The following is a 15582-nucleotide window of genomic DNA, read 5'->3' as shown; positions in this document are numbered from 1 at the left end:
GGCGGTGGGCATGATAGGTGGCATGTGCAGAAAATATGGCGGGACTTATTTCAAGATGGCGTGAAGGCAGGTCGCGACCTCCCGCTCAGCCCACCGAAAGAGGGCAGCGTTTCCCACCATCGGTCAGCGGGGAGCTAATTGTAATACATTAGCATATAATTAAAAGGCCAACCCGCCAGGCTCTTGGAACCCCGTTGTATCATCCATCCATGTCAGCGGGAAAGCATACCAACGTGTTTCACAACAGCACGCAGACAATGTGCACTTAGCGGCCTTCACTTTGGGGGAACTGAGGTGATTAAGCAGCAGCATTCTTCATGGCTTGCGTTTTGTTTACAAGCCTCAGGGGTGCCAGGGGGTGGGGGAAACTGATGCCTGGCCCCCCAGGCGACTGCTGAGGGGTGGGGGGGTGTCCGGGGGCAAGTGCTGGCCAGCCTCAGAGGCGACTGCTGAAGGCAGGGGGGGTTCAAGTGCTGCCCTGGCGCTGCATCCCGTGCATAAGTTGGGGGGCAGGGTAAGTGAGGGAAGTAGCCCCTATTAGGGACACCAGTATAAACTAACCAGGCCTCTGCGGCTAAGACAGATCAGGCGCAGCCACAGTGATATGATTGGGGTCGGGCTCCTAGCCTGCCCACCCATGCAAGCAACGCGGAGGCACCAAAGGGCCACCAAGCGCTCCATACCTTACCCACCGCACCCTCCCCCCACCTCCAATTCCACTCCCCCAACCTCCACCCCCAGCCCCAGCATAGACTTCAAGACCGCGGAGCAGTTGGACTGCACACGTTATACAATCTCCTTGCCAACACTGGCCATGTAGCAGTCACTGTGTTGGAGGTGCTCACAGCTCCTTGCAATCTCAGCATCCTGGTTTGTCCCCCATGTCGCAGGTTGACAGGGCAGTCATGCAGCGCATTTATTTCTGGCCATCCGTGGGGTGACCAGCACTCTCCGGGAAGCATGAAGGGGCGGTCACACAGGGCCAGGAAAGGTGCTAAGTACAGCCATGATAACCACATCTCTCTATCTTTCATGCTGCGGGAGGATCACATCAGGATCATGGATCCTGGTGACCTAGCTGTATGCCTGATGGCCTACAGAGACCATAGAAGATGGAGGAGAGAGCAACTGAGGCACCTGGTCGCGCAAAGGCAGGAGCAGTAACCTCCAGAAGAAGAGGCAGCAGGAGCTCCCGCACACACTGGCCAGGAACGACAGCAAGCCGTGGATAGTCGGTGCCTAGCGACACCCAGGGTCTACAGATGCTGCCTGCCATTCCTGCGGGTGACTGAGAACCAGTGTTGCTGATGACTGCGCATGTCTAGGGACCTGGGGGATTCACATCTTCCACTTACTGCGGGACTTGGCGCCAAGGGGACATGGACACTGCCAGTGGCTATGAAAATGACTGCGGTGCTCAATTTCTATGCCAGTGGCTCCTTTCAGGGCTCCACAGGTGACCTCTGTGGGATTTCACAATCCACCCACAAATGCATCCATGAGGTCACGGATGCCATCTTTTCCATGGCACACAACTTTGTGCATTCCGCCTGGGACCGGGACAGCCAGGATGCAAGGGCTATTGGATTCGCCCTGATCTTGGGATTCCCACAGGTGCATGGTTCAATTGATTGCACTCATGTGGCACTCAGGTCTCTGTCGCTACACTCGGAGGACTTCATCAACCACAAGGGCTTCCACTCACTGAACGTGCAGCTGGTGTGCGACCACCAGAAACACATCCTGCAGGTTTGCTCATGGTTTCCAGGGAGTGTGCACAGCGCCTACATCCTGAGTCACTCTCAGATCCCTGAGGTCTTCCAGGGTCCACAGAAGCTGCAGGGTTGGCTACTTGGGGACAAAGGTTACCCGCAGAGGCCGTGGCTGATGCCACCTGTGTGGTGGCCTCAGACTGCAGCAGAGAGACACCATAATGAGGCTTATGCAGTAACTCGCAACTTGGTAGACCAGACCATCGGGATGCTGAAGATGTGGTTCTGGTACCCGGACCAGGCTGGTGGCGCCCTGCAATACAGTCCACAGAGGGTACCACGCATCGTTGTCATCTGCTGTGCCATTTACAACCTGGCACTGCAACGGAGCTGGCTGAGGAGGAGATGGAGGAGCTGTACGTCTCCTCTGATGAGGAGGACACTGATGGGGATGAGTGTGAGGGGGTCCTCGGTGGTGACGATGATGGGGATGAGGTTCACGCACTGGCTAGATGAGGCAGGTGCACTCGGGAGGCCCTCACAGCTGCCAGATTTGTGGAGGATGATGACGACATGCAGTGAGGAGACACCATAGATCCTCACATTGCAGTTGTGAACGTTTGACTCCAGACTGGCTTATTGCATCTGTGAGATGGCTCGTATCATGGAGATGCAGTGGAGGCCCTAATAGCTGCTCAATCGCAGGTAAATGATGTCAATCTGCAGTGAGGACACTCCATAGATCCTCACATAGCCTCTGAGAATGTCTGATTCCTGTCTGGCTGAGGTCAGCTGGCTTGTGCTCCATGATCAGGGCCATCTCAGAGACGCAGCCGTGAAACTTTAGACGTATCTGATGCTGTGTCCGCTTTCAGCACCTCAGCCCTTCAGGAGCTGGTGCACAGCATCACTGGTCGCAGATGCTGGTGTGATGGGGGCCAGCACCACCTTAAAGGTGCTGAGAGCACACAGAGAGAATGACAGAACTCTGTGACGTCTGCCCACAACATTCTGGCAGCAATGACCAGCACTGCCGAGGTATAGGCATCAGTAACGTTTCAAGGGACTGTGAGGCTGGACCATCACTTTGGTCTGAAGGCTGCACAGAGCACAAGGAAGAGGCCCTGGACTGGGACACCTGCCTTTATCTTGTTCAGAAAGGTTTCACATCTGAGTGACAAGAATACTGCTCATCAGAACAAGGAGCCATAGGCAGGGAGACATTCTTGGGAGTTTATTGACAATAGTGACCATTATGTACAAGTGATTAACACCTGTGCCCAGGCTGTGTTGCAGTCGGGTGTCCCTGGAGAGGGAGTACGCAGTGTCTGCTGGCACCGCCGAGGCCTTCCATGCCCGGTGGGCACCATGTGGTCTGGGGTGCTTTATCGACCCTCTTAATCACATTTTGATTTGATGTTTGTAAGTTTTCTTTAAACTTTGTCTTTGGTTTTACAGCTAACCTAACTTAGGGGCTGTGTTTACTTTATCCCTCATTTTGTTGATTTAGTTTATTAGGTTGGCTTCAAAAGAGCTAATTCTCCGTAATGTTCCTAACTCTGCCTCCACATCTTAGTGCTCCCCAGCCATTCATAGCGGAGGTGGAGGCAGTCTGCTGACTGTATTGCCCCGTCTGTGATGACTTTGTCAGGTGTCCTCTGGAAAGCTGAGCCTTGGAGGGTCCTGGCCTGCTTTTGGGGTCCTGCTGTGTGGCAGTGACACCCTCCTCGGCCTGTGAAGCTGGATCTGCGGAGGTCACAGGAAGAAGGGATTCGGATGGGCCGGTCACTCCCAGATTCACCTGGTTAGATGGCCCGGAGCATGCACCTGCTGATCCTATTCCCTATGGGTGCCTGATGGCCCCTGGCTGACTCCGTGAGTGGAAGGGGTAGCTGAAGTGAGATCGAGCTGCCCAGAACCCCTCTCGTGTACACACTGTTGAAGGCCGACTATGGCATCAGCGATGGAGTTAAGCCCACAGAGCAGTGCAGGAGTGATGTCCTGGAGCAATGGCAGCCGCCATCCTGCCAGTGTTGACCTCAGTGTGTTGCAATACCGGTGCTGTCACCTTCGCCTGAAGACGGACGGACTCCTCTATTGTTCCTTGCAATCTGAGGAGTGCAGCGGACATCCCTTCCTATTGTTCCCGAGCTTGCCTTTGCAGCTCTTGCAACTGTGCCGTGACCGAGTCCAGAGGCTCATCATCTGACTCAAGCACAGCAACGTTCTGGCCTCCAGCAGTCCTCTGAGTGCCGGGGACCTGAGAAGTCCCTACCTCTGCCTGCTGTGGATCAGAAAGTGTGATGTGCTCACCAGATTGTAATGTCGAGGCTACTCTAAAGCTAGGTCCCACCGAGGTGTGTGTCTCTGCGCTGGTGAAGGGTGGGGGTGAGCGCTGTGACGGGACTTAGGGAGGGTGATTTCAGATTCCTCTTCAGGGGTTTCTTCGGAGCTTGCTTGGAGGCTCTGGGTCGTGGACTCCGTCGGCTGCTTCCCAGATGTGACTCCGAAAGCAAGGGAAGATAATTAGTTCATGGCAGTGGCCTGTGAAAGAGGACACATCACTCACGGCATCGTTGTCTGATAGTCGTTGCACTGCTGGATCCTCATTTGGTAGAGCAGCGCTGACCTCACTGTCAGCACAGGACCGGTCTCGGTCATCGCTGGCCAGCTGGACGGCTCTGCTTTCAAATTCTGTCAGAACTTTGATCCCCAGCATCCCTCCACCTGTCTGTGACCTTTCCCTCCTGTTGTGACCCAGTTTGTCCAGCATGGATAGAGATGGGGAGAGTGTATCAGGACGCCTGCTGGCCCAGTTGATAAGTATGCCTGGCCTGTGTGGGTGGTGAGTGGTCCCATGGACGGGATGAGGACAATGACGGTGTGTGTGAAAGAATGAATGGTGATGTCCCTTGCATTGGCAGTGAGTGAGGGCCCTGTGGATGTGTGATGGCTTTGTGAGTGTGAGAGTTGGGAATGATGAAAAGAGTGACTTACCCTGACGGAACGGAAGAGATCATTCATCCTTTTGTGGCACTGGGTGCCTGCCCTCCTCTGCAGGGCATTCATGCTGACCGCTGCTGCCACCGCCTCCCAAGCCGGGTTGGTGACATTGCTACCTATCCTGCAGCCAGAGCTGGGGTACAGCACATCCCAGCGGGCCTCCACGGCATCCAGCAGTCGCTCAAGGGACCTGTCATTGAAGCGGGGGGCTGCAGTCTTTTTGCCTTTGTTGGCCTTGTCTCCCAGGCAGCGGTGGTGAGCTGGTGGCGATGAACGCTTTGCTGGTGGCTGCCTTTTAAATATGGTGGCTGGTGTGATACAACAGCGGGGTGATGGCAAGTGGATGAATGAGAGCCCCCCATGGAAACGGCATGTTTTGCGGGAGTGAATATATAATGAGGCGGGCTCGGGAAGATACGGCGTGAAAACCCGCCATTTTCATTGGCGGGTAGGGCTCCATTTGACCCACCCGCTACCACACTTAGTGCAATTCTGGGAAAATCCAGCCCCTAGTTGCAGCAGTTGAAGAAGAAAAGGAGAATTCTACTGGTGTCTAGGCAAACATATATCCCTCAATCAACACCACCAAAAAGAGAGTGATCTGGGCTTATCTCATTTCTGTTTGTGGACTCCTATGTTTTCCTGCATTGCAACTATATTTTATACACACTTTGGGACATTTTGAGGTATATAATTGCAACTTCTTGCTTTTGGTGCAGTGTTTATTCCACATGGATTTTGCTGCAATTGTTATATTGAGTGGTTTTGTGTTGTTGGTAGGAGTACATGAAATAGAAACTTGTTGCAGGAGCAGAGCAAGCAGTTTCCTAAGCATCAACTGTTAACTCAGTGAGATCCACTAGATTACACTTGGCAGATTATTAATGGTAATCTCACAAGATTCATGATTTTCTTTCTCACATTGTGCCCATAATGGAGAACCAGCAGCCCAGGCACTTTTTTTCCCATGTATCCAACAAAATATTAAAAAGCTGACAACTCAGAAAACAAATCACTGAAAAATAAAGACTTGTGGCCAAGGCAATAAATTAAGTTCCTTTTTATTACGTTGGATATCAGGATTTTTAGCAACACAAAAACAAAAACAGAATTACCTGGAAAAACTCAGCAGGTCTGGCAGCATCGGCGGAGAAGAAAAGAGTTGACGTTTCGAGTCCTAATGACCCTTCAACAGAATTTGTAATATTGTTTTGGGATTATATCCTGCAATTCAGTTTGATTTTCTGTGAAATACTATTTTTCATTCACTCCCACCTTGAAGTATCACTGTACTTCACACTGTACTGTACTGTACACTGTACTCATTATTGGCTAACTCCTCCATGTATATTTGGGGGCGGGGGGGGTGATAATTTAAAGCTGAATAGTGGAAGAGCAGTGGGAGTAGCTGTCATTTGCATCAATGCAACAAAACCAAGTATGTAATAACGGAGCTGTTGTCAAACTTATGTCCAGGGAAAAATCCTTCACTTACTGACAGTGTTCTCTCTAATTTTCCCTTAGTGCGGGCAGCCTGTTTGTTGTCCTGCGTGCTTTGTTTAAGCTTGTCATGTGACTGAGCACATCAGCATCTTTAAGGGAATGTTTGTTGTGCTGTGCAGTACATTCTGGATTGCTGTGCAGCTGTGCACCTGCGCAGTTTAGAGGAACTATTAATTAATGGGGCAGTCTTTGACGCACAAAAAGTTGGCTGCTATTATCAGTCTCAGGGTGGCACTGCAGGAGATTTTTATGGCAGCGTTTTAGGCTCAACCAACTTCAGTTGCTTCATCAATCATCATAATGTCAGGAGTGAGCCCATTCAGAAGACTCCAGTGTTCAACTCTGTTCGCAGCTCCTCCAAAAATGGAGGCCTTTAGCAGGATTTGGGCACCCTCTAAGTGGTAGTTAACTTTCATGCCACAGAAGTGCCATGGAATAACTATCTTGAACAGGATAAATCCCAACAATCTGCCTTTAATCATCAACAACATACTAACAATGAGTTCATCACCACCAGCACTTTGGAAATTACCATTGACCAGAAACATAACTGAACTTACACTATCACTACTGTGACAAAAGCAGGCCAGAAAACAAATTGCACTGCTAAATCTTTGTCTGGAATTGCATTATAAGTGTGTTTGTGAAGATTTCCTTTGGTTTCTGTGTAAAGCTGTCTGTAAATTTATGATTTTCTTGGCTTGGTATTTCTTACAAAATCATAAACATGTTTTAAATATGCTTACTATGATGTTACAAGTAGGGACCGGAGGAATTCTAACCCCCAAATTCTCTGATTTATCCCTTTTTCACCTTTTGAGAAATATCAGGCAATTATGGCATTTTGAATCATTTTTTAAAACCAGTTTCAAATTGTTCATTTTTTTTAATGATAAGAATTAACAGACAATGTTGCTTGTTGCTGTACATATATTTTTCTAACTCCAATTTATCTTAAACCATGATTGATAAATGCAAAAAATTATCTCTGTTGATGCTGTAATAAAATTTAGATTTGGCATATCACAAGGGACATTCAGTAACCAAAGGGTTAAGCTTATATAATATAATTTTCTTGTGATATCAAACTCACTGTATATTTAAAGATGCATTTACTTGAATGTAATACCTTTAATAATGCAAGGGTCCATTGCAGTTAAAGGAGAAAAAAGGCAAAGCATTCAAAATGAATGACTTTGAACATTGCCACAGCATTACAGCTTCCAAATAATACATAATTATTCTGTGATTATTTATGGATTGATGCAATTTAGGAAATACTCAGGTTCCATAAGCTTCTGTAAGTAAAATCTAAGGGAATGATAGCTGACGTGTTGCTTTGTAGAATCTGTGCCCATTCTGAAAGAAGCAAAAGAATTCCAGTTGTCAAAGCATAAACTCAGATTTTTTTTATATCCCTGGCAGCTAGGGGAATATCAATTGGTTTTACATCAGTTACCACTTATGGAAGCATAAGTTCAAACTGCATATTACAATGCGGGATGAAAACAAAGAGCTCACCATCAACAAGGTTTCTTTTACCATTGTCTCTTTTGATATGCTTATCATCTGCATTGCAGATTTCTCTTTGTCTTAGCTCCATTGTAACAGTGTCTTTGTGATTTCTCTTCCAAGGAAAGGAGTCAAGAGATAATATTGAATGTGAGGTTGCATCTCCCCTGAGAATATCAACTTTCTATAAAGTTACTGATTATACTAGGACTTTTCTATAACTATTTTGCTTGAACTGTGGTATTGGGCGTGCCCTCTTGAACAGGAATGGCAGGGGGAAACCTAAGGAATCGCCAAGAACAGGTAAATTATGCATCTGGCACCATTTCCAGGAAGGCATTGCAAACAAATATATAGAGCTTGCTATCCCTTTCCTGCACATTCACAATGAATAGAATCATTAACCATGCTTTGGGAATCATGTTAGTTTATATTGATGGGGTCAATCTCACTTTGAATGTCAAGGTCAATTTTATAAAATCGTGGGAAGTATACCCACTTTTTTCCAAAATGTACTCCCAACAGCTGAAGCTCTCCAACAATACCATGATTTTGTAAAACTGGCCTGTGTTGTCCTATTAGCTTGACTCAGAATGCCACTAATTACTGCTACAAAAGATCATTGGAGATTAAAGTTTTGATGGAGGATTTAGCAACAGAATATTCTGAAATGCGCAAGCTAATATAGTTCTTCAAAAATATGTAGCATTATCCAAAAGAATTAAAGTTCACCACCAACTGGACAAAAGCTAATTGTTTTGGAGTGGAATCACAATATACATGTATCACAATACTGGTAAGATTATGGTATTTATTGCACATTGGAATATAATTTATTTTGCTGTTGCAGTGTTATTGGGTTAGTATATAGGCTCTGTCTGAGTAAGAAAAATGAAACCCTCCATCACTGTAGAAAGGTTGAAAACTTTCAATCTTCTTTGTTAATGTTAAAATCATGGCAACATCCACTTATAAGAGTACTATGGTGTGGTAATTATACTAGGCGAGCAGCCATCGCCCCTCTGTTCTTTTTTAAGTTGTTCGTGACTAATTCTTTTAAATACACAGAACATTTATGTATATAGGCACAGTGCACTGTAATTTAAAGGGCCAATTTGTACTTGGCCTTCACAGGAAATTCCTGTTTGCTGTGAAGCTGTGCAGCTCAGAGGGAACATTGCTAGCAACTCAGGAGTTGAGTTTAAATACTAGGTGGCTGGCAGTGAATCTGAAAAAAATATGGTCATTTAGGAGTTACTATCCTAAAAGCTACTGGGTTGTCATAAAAGCCCAAACTGTTTGGCTGATGGTTTGATGACCTGCCATCACACTGGTCTGTTTTAGACATGACTCTAATCATACTTTTAAAAAATTCTTTCATGGGATGTTGGTGGCACTGTCAAGGCCGACATCTGTTGCCCATCTCTATTCCCCCTTGAACTGAGTGGCTTGCTAGGCCATTTTAGAGGGCATTTAAGAGTCGTTGTTGTGGATCTGGAGTCACATAAGACCAGACCAGGTAAGGACAGCTGATTTCCTTCCCTAAAAGACAATAGTGAACCAGATGGGTTTTTACAACAAACAATGATAGCTTAACAGTCATCATTACTGAGACTAGTTCTATAATCCAGATTTTATTAACTCAATTTAAATTAACTGCTACGATGGGATTTGAACCCAAGTCTTTGGACCATTAGCCTAAACCTCCAGATTATTAGTCTGTTTATATTACTGCTATGCCACCATCTCCCCATGTTATGATCTAGAATGCCCTCTGAAGCTACTCGGCTGTGAAAGTAGTTCATGATAATTATTGCTGGCTAATATACGTAGTAAGTTTGCCAGTGTCTCAAAAACAAAAGCAATGATTTCCAGAAGAACTGGAGAATTGGGAACCTCAAATCACTCCATTACTATTTCCACAGTTCAGTCTTGGGTATGTACACAGCATTTTGAATTTCATTTTTAAATTTTAGATTCCTTGCCATTTTTCCTTCTCACCTTTTCAAGCCATAGCAAAAGTACAAGTACAAGTGAGTGGCACCGGATACTCAATCCTTTAATTCACAGCAACTCCCCACCCCCCACCCAACCACAGCTGCATCCTCACAGTTTGGAAGTATCTTGCCTTCACTCAATGGCCAGGATTTTCCATGCCCACCGACATCGGGTGTGTTCGGTGGTGTGAGCGGACAATATGGCGCAATCGGTTTCACAACGGCGTGAAACCAGTTTGCGATTGTCCGCTCAGCCCACGGATGGCGGGCCATGTTTCCTGCCATTGGACATCAGGAACCTCATTGTAATATATCAGCATATCATTATAAGGCCAGCCCATCGGAATCACCCCCCTGCTAGATCGTCCGTCCACATTGGCGGGAAAATACGCCAAAGTGTTTTGCAACAGCACATAGGCGATGTGCACCTGGCGGACTGCACTTCACTCAGGACTTCAAGGTCTGTTTGCCTACCTTGCTTCGGTCAGCACTCACAGGCATCAGTGCCAGGCTTCACAGATAGCACCACATCACTTTTAGGGGGCTCACGGGTAGGTCTCTACCTACCAGATCAGCCACATGTGGGTGGCTTTTCAATAGCTGCAGGGCAAGGTCTTGCTTGGGGAAGAGGGAGAAGTGGCCTCAGGCTAGGGAAGAGGCTGCAGGTTGAGGGCTGTGCTAGGGAAGGAGGGTATCCCAGGGCGTGTATGGAGGCACGTGTTGATCTGTGCAAGTGGCCTCAATATGGTGCCGGCTGAGGAGACAGTCTCCAGAGGAGATGAGGCCAGATGGAGATGTGAGGGTATGTGTGTGAGAATGGGTGGTGATGTCCCTTGAGTTGGCAGTGAGTGTGATGGCAGTGAATGTGTGATGGGCTTGAGTGTGTGAGCTTAGAGTGATGAGATGGTTGCCATACCCTGGCTGTAAGGATGAGATCAATGCACTGTCTATCTGCATTGAATGGCCAATCTCTTCTGTGCAACATTGGCACTGACCTCTGCTGCCACCACCTGCAATGCTGGATTGGTGATACCGCTGCCTGTCCTGCAGCCAGGGTGGGGGTAGAGGACATCATAGAGGGCCTCCAAGGCATCCAAATGGCATTGCAATGACGCATCATTAAACCTGGGGGCTACAGTCTTTTTGCCTTTCTTGGACATCGTCCCTGCAGTAGTCGTCGGCCGGAAGAGCCGAGATGTGTGTGCATGGCTGGGCTGGGCGCCCAGCGTGGTGAAGTGGCGAGGTGATGGCGTGTCAGGCAAATGAGAGCCCGCCCACCATGGAAACGGAGTGTTTTCTGGGAATGCATAAGTAACATGGTGGGTTTGGGACAATACGGTGTGAAAACCCGCCATTGCGGCTGGTGGGTAAAATGTCATTTTACCCACCTGCTACCTCATTTAATGCAAATCTGGGGTGATTCCACGCAGTGTTTTTCTCTCTTTTCCCCATTGTTAACATTGAGCTGTACTGTCTCACTCCATCATGTAACTCAGTGGTATATCAACGGACTGCAACTGGGCTATCTAACCTTACTCAAAAAATGTTGATTCCAATCCTGACCATGTTGACTCAGTGGGTAATTTATTATGTGACGTGACACTGAGTCTGCTGGATGTGGGTGGACATTGGATGAAGATGGGATCAGTTGTGCAGTGATAACCTACATGGTCAATTAAGACACTGAAACTTTCCATGCTCCTATCTGGACAAGGGCCATTTGAATAAAGTACAGTAGAACCAGCTGTTCTCAAAAATTCATACCCCAGTAGCTTTTATTCATGGATAAGAAAGAAATTTGAAAAAATGTACTATCCTTGATGTTGCAATCAAATTATAGACTTGAAAAAAACAATTAAATTAAACCTTAATTGTTATTGTGCAAATGTGGCCAGAATCAGGGCCAAACCAGAAACTAGAGGAAGGTGGCCCATTCATTTTGTTTCTGAGTTAGTTCAGAGTTTAAAAATCCATTAATCCTATCCAAATATAGCATTGGTGTAAAGGCAAGACTGCTTTACATTGCATCAGCCTACAGTGTAAATATGTCAAGTTAATCTCTGTATCAGTGGAAGTCCATGGCTTAGACTGACCCTTGGATTCTGGTGCTGAACCTGTGAATTTATCCATACTGCACTACATATTTTGAGCTGATCCACATTCCTCTAGGTGACTCACAGATTTGTACAATAAAAAAAATCATCTAAAATATTACTGAAAGTATAATCTGGACAGACATTGAATCATAATACTGCTCTGGCTTTAGAACTGGTGCAGACTGTCACAGGGTCTTCTGCCTCCTGGCAAAATATATGAATTTAGTGTATTTTCAAACTGACCTCTAAAAGGCGTAGACCTATATTCACACCTGCCTATAATTTGATACCGTGTTCATAAACTCTCTCAAAGTTCAGTTAAGTCATAATTTTAGCTTAATTTACTGGGCGGAATATCCACTGGATGGTTGAAATGCTGCTTTTACGTCCAGCCCAACATTCAATGAAGTGTAAAATCGGGAGGTATGTAAAACCAAAGTTGCTTCCAAAATAGTTTGTTTCCAGACAGGATTGTTCAGTTTGTGTTGCTTCCATGATCTTCCATGATGAGAGAGAGAGGCTTTCTCTGCATGTATTTCACCTCTTTTCTATTTTTACTTAGTTCTGTTGAAGAGTCATACGGACTCGAAACATTAACTGTGTTCCTCTCCGCAGATGCTGCCAGACCTGCTGAGTTTTTCCATATATTTTTATTTTTGTTTCTCTGCATGTGGTTTGGACACTGACACTGGGTGGTAAAATTGCCTTCACACCCCACTTTCAAATAGATTTGTATATTGGGTGCAAAAACTCTGCCTGTGTTTGAATTAATCCGAAATGAGTTATGACACTTTGGATACGCTCTAATTTCATAATCATTGCTAATTTGAATGTAATTGTTGTTCCCACACAAAATGGATAAAGGCGAACATACTCACTATAATTAATGTTCAACATTCACATGTAATTTTGTTAGATATGGGTTCTGATTTTCAATTAAATATAGTAACGAAACAAACTTTAAGCTGAGTTCTGATTTAGCTGAATTCCATTGTTTGTAATACGTTGAATGTAGTAGGAGCCAATTCGTATTTTTAAAAGAAAGCTGTTCCACCATGTCTAATGTTTTATAACTTAAATCTTCACTCTTGGTTTAGCCATTCATAGAATGAGAATTAGATAGAATTAGGAAGCTATCAGGAGTAATGGCATAATAGCTTGTCCCCTTGCGGTCTTTGGTAAACCGCTACATTGAAAATCCTGGCAGATCTGCTTTCTGTTGAAATTTGTTGCTAATTTGTTTCCGCAGATATGCACAGAACTGCCAATCACAACATGTTACAAGGAGAAAGATAAGCAGTACATCCCTGCAATATAAAATGTGAACAAGTTGGCTTTATCCTTCCACCTAAGGAGGGAACAATGAACATACGAATTAGGAGCAGGAGTAAGCCATTCGGCCCCTTGAGCCTGCTCTACCAATCATTAAGATCATGGCTGATCTGATTGTGGCCTGAACTCCACATTCCACCTACCCCGATAACTTTTGATTCCTTGTTAGTCAATAATCTATCCACCTCTGCCTTCAAAATATTCAATGACCCTGCCTCCACCGGTCTCTGGGAAAGAGAGTTCCAAAGATTCACAACCCTCTGAGAAAAAAAATTCTTCTCATCTCTGTGCTAACTGGGAGTCCTTTTATTTTTATACTATGTCCCCTAGTTCTAGCCTCTCCCACAAGGGGAAACATCCTGTCAGCATTCACCCTGTCAAGTCCGCTCAGGATCTTGTATGTTTCAATCAGATCAGCTCTCAATCTTCTAAACTCCAATGGATACAGGCCCAGCTTGTCCAACCTTTCCTCATATGGTAACCCCCACCCAGCCATTCCAGGTATCAGTCGAGTGAACCTTCTCTGAACTGCTTCCAATGCATTTATATCCTTTCTTAAATAAGGAGACCGAAACTGTATGCAGTACTCCAGATGCAGTGTCACCAACTGTAGAAAAACATCTCTACTTTTATATTTCATTCTCCATGCAATAGACAACAACATTCCATTCACCTTCCTAATCGCTTACTGTACCAGCATACTGACTTTTTGTGATTCACATATCAGGACATCAAGATCCCTCTAACTCAGAGTTCTGCAATCTCTCTCCATTTAAATAATATGCTGCTTTTCTCCTCTTCCTGTCAATGTGGACAAGTTCACATTTTTCCACATTATACTCCATCAGCCAAATTTTTTCCCAGTCACTAATCTATCTATGTCCCTTTGCAGACTCCTTATGTCCTCTTCAGAACTCACTTTCCTACCTGTCTTTGTGTCATCAGCAAATTTAGCAACCATACATTCAGTCCTTTCCTCCAAGTCATTGATATAAATTGTAAATAGTTGAGGCAGCTACTTAGGAAAGGTTAGAAAGTCTCCATATTCCAATTATAATTACAGTTAAGATTCTGCCTCCAACCTTAATGGGATACTAAAGCTAGGAAATGTAACTCCTTTTCTTAATTCATAGCAAAATAAGTGTTGAAAGGCGTCCATTTTACTATATCATTTTCTTTGATACTGTTTTGGATTGTGAAGAAGCTCAGCCTTCCTTTGGATTTAGATTTTGGATTCTTGCAACTCAGCCCTGACCTTGCTATATCTTAACAACAGTGTGAATATAAATTTACCCAAAACACCAGGGCTCAAAACTAGGAGTGAATATATTAAGTGGTGTTTTATATCTTAGCTTTTTTTTGAAGCAATCTGTTGAGCTGCAATGTGGACTGGTGTCAGACATTGATCTTATTGAAACAATCTCACAGTTTTTGCTTGTTCTTTTGGCTCTTTTATATTGTGTTGCTCACCTTGGCCAGTTGGTTTTGGCATGGGACATGATATCAGCTGTTGAACCACATTTTTTGACCCTGTTGTGTGATATGCATGGGAGAACCCAAATCGCCTAAACTCAAAATAATGGCAAAGCTAGACCATATGTAACAGCTAATAGATCACAACAAGGAATATTTTATTTTGTGTAATTTCATCTGTGTGACATCAGTAAAACCAAGAGCACCACAAGTACCATCTGGCATAATAAGCCTCTGGGAGACAAAAAAAAATAATGAGCTTTGAAGTTGTTAATCCATGCTGAGGCATCCCCTTCAAATCTTTTAGGTATATACTGTATTTTCAAAGGATAACAATTTCTTTGATTTGGATTTTGTGCAGTTGTCTTTTAACAACTCAACTCACAAAGGATTTTTGTGCATAGAATTACAGACAATCTGAGTTACTGGTCCATGTGAAGTTTATGCTGGACACAAGCTCTTCGTCTAACCCTGAAGTGTTGACACAAGACTGTCAGCCTTTGAGGTATTGGAGGATTTGGGGGAATAACCAAGTAGATGGTGTGAAAATGCCACAAACCTTACCATAGGGGATCCAGGACTGAGAAACGGGCGTTAACAAAGGCTTTGATAATCTCTGGTAGATTTAGTTCTGTTCATGTGGTGTGAATCCTCTACTACAATTCTTTTGTTGGCTTGTTTCCATTTATAGAACAGAAGTACATGAAGCTGCCAACAGTGTCAGAAAGGAAAGATTGATAAAGTTGAACCTACTTTTGTATTTGTAGTACTTTGGGCTCCAAAACACATTATAATTCCTCTGAATGTTCTCTGAATTATATTAATAAATGAGTTTAAGAGGAGAATTGAAGAGTTGCTCTATCCCTCTGAGGGACTAATGTACAACAGTAAAACAGTTATATGCATTTGATTGACTAATGCTTCACAGAATGACTAGTCTACTCAAAGCTGATT

The 15582-nt window shown here is 44.9% G+C and overlaps 1 protein-coding gene across 2 annotated transcripts in view; it reads left to right on the top strand.

Annotated features, from left to right (window-relative positions):
• The window catches only part of lsamp (limbic system associated membrane protein), a 929375-nt gene that overhangs the window by 259551 nt on the left and 654242 nt on the right, over nt 1–15582 (top strand). The gene's annotated exons all lie outside the window — the stretch shown is intronic.

This window comes from Cetorhinus maximus, chromosome 16 (assembly GCF_964194155.1).
Source record: "Cetorhinus maximus chromosome 16, sCetMax3.hap1.1, whole genome shotgun sequence".
In the NCBI taxonomy this organism is placed as follows: Eukaryota; Metazoa; Chordata; class Chondrichthyes; order Lamniformes; family Cetorhinidae; genus Cetorhinus; species Cetorhinus maximus.
Note: the sequence above shows the minus strand (reverse complement) of the source record. Positions and strands in the feature narration are given on the sequence as shown.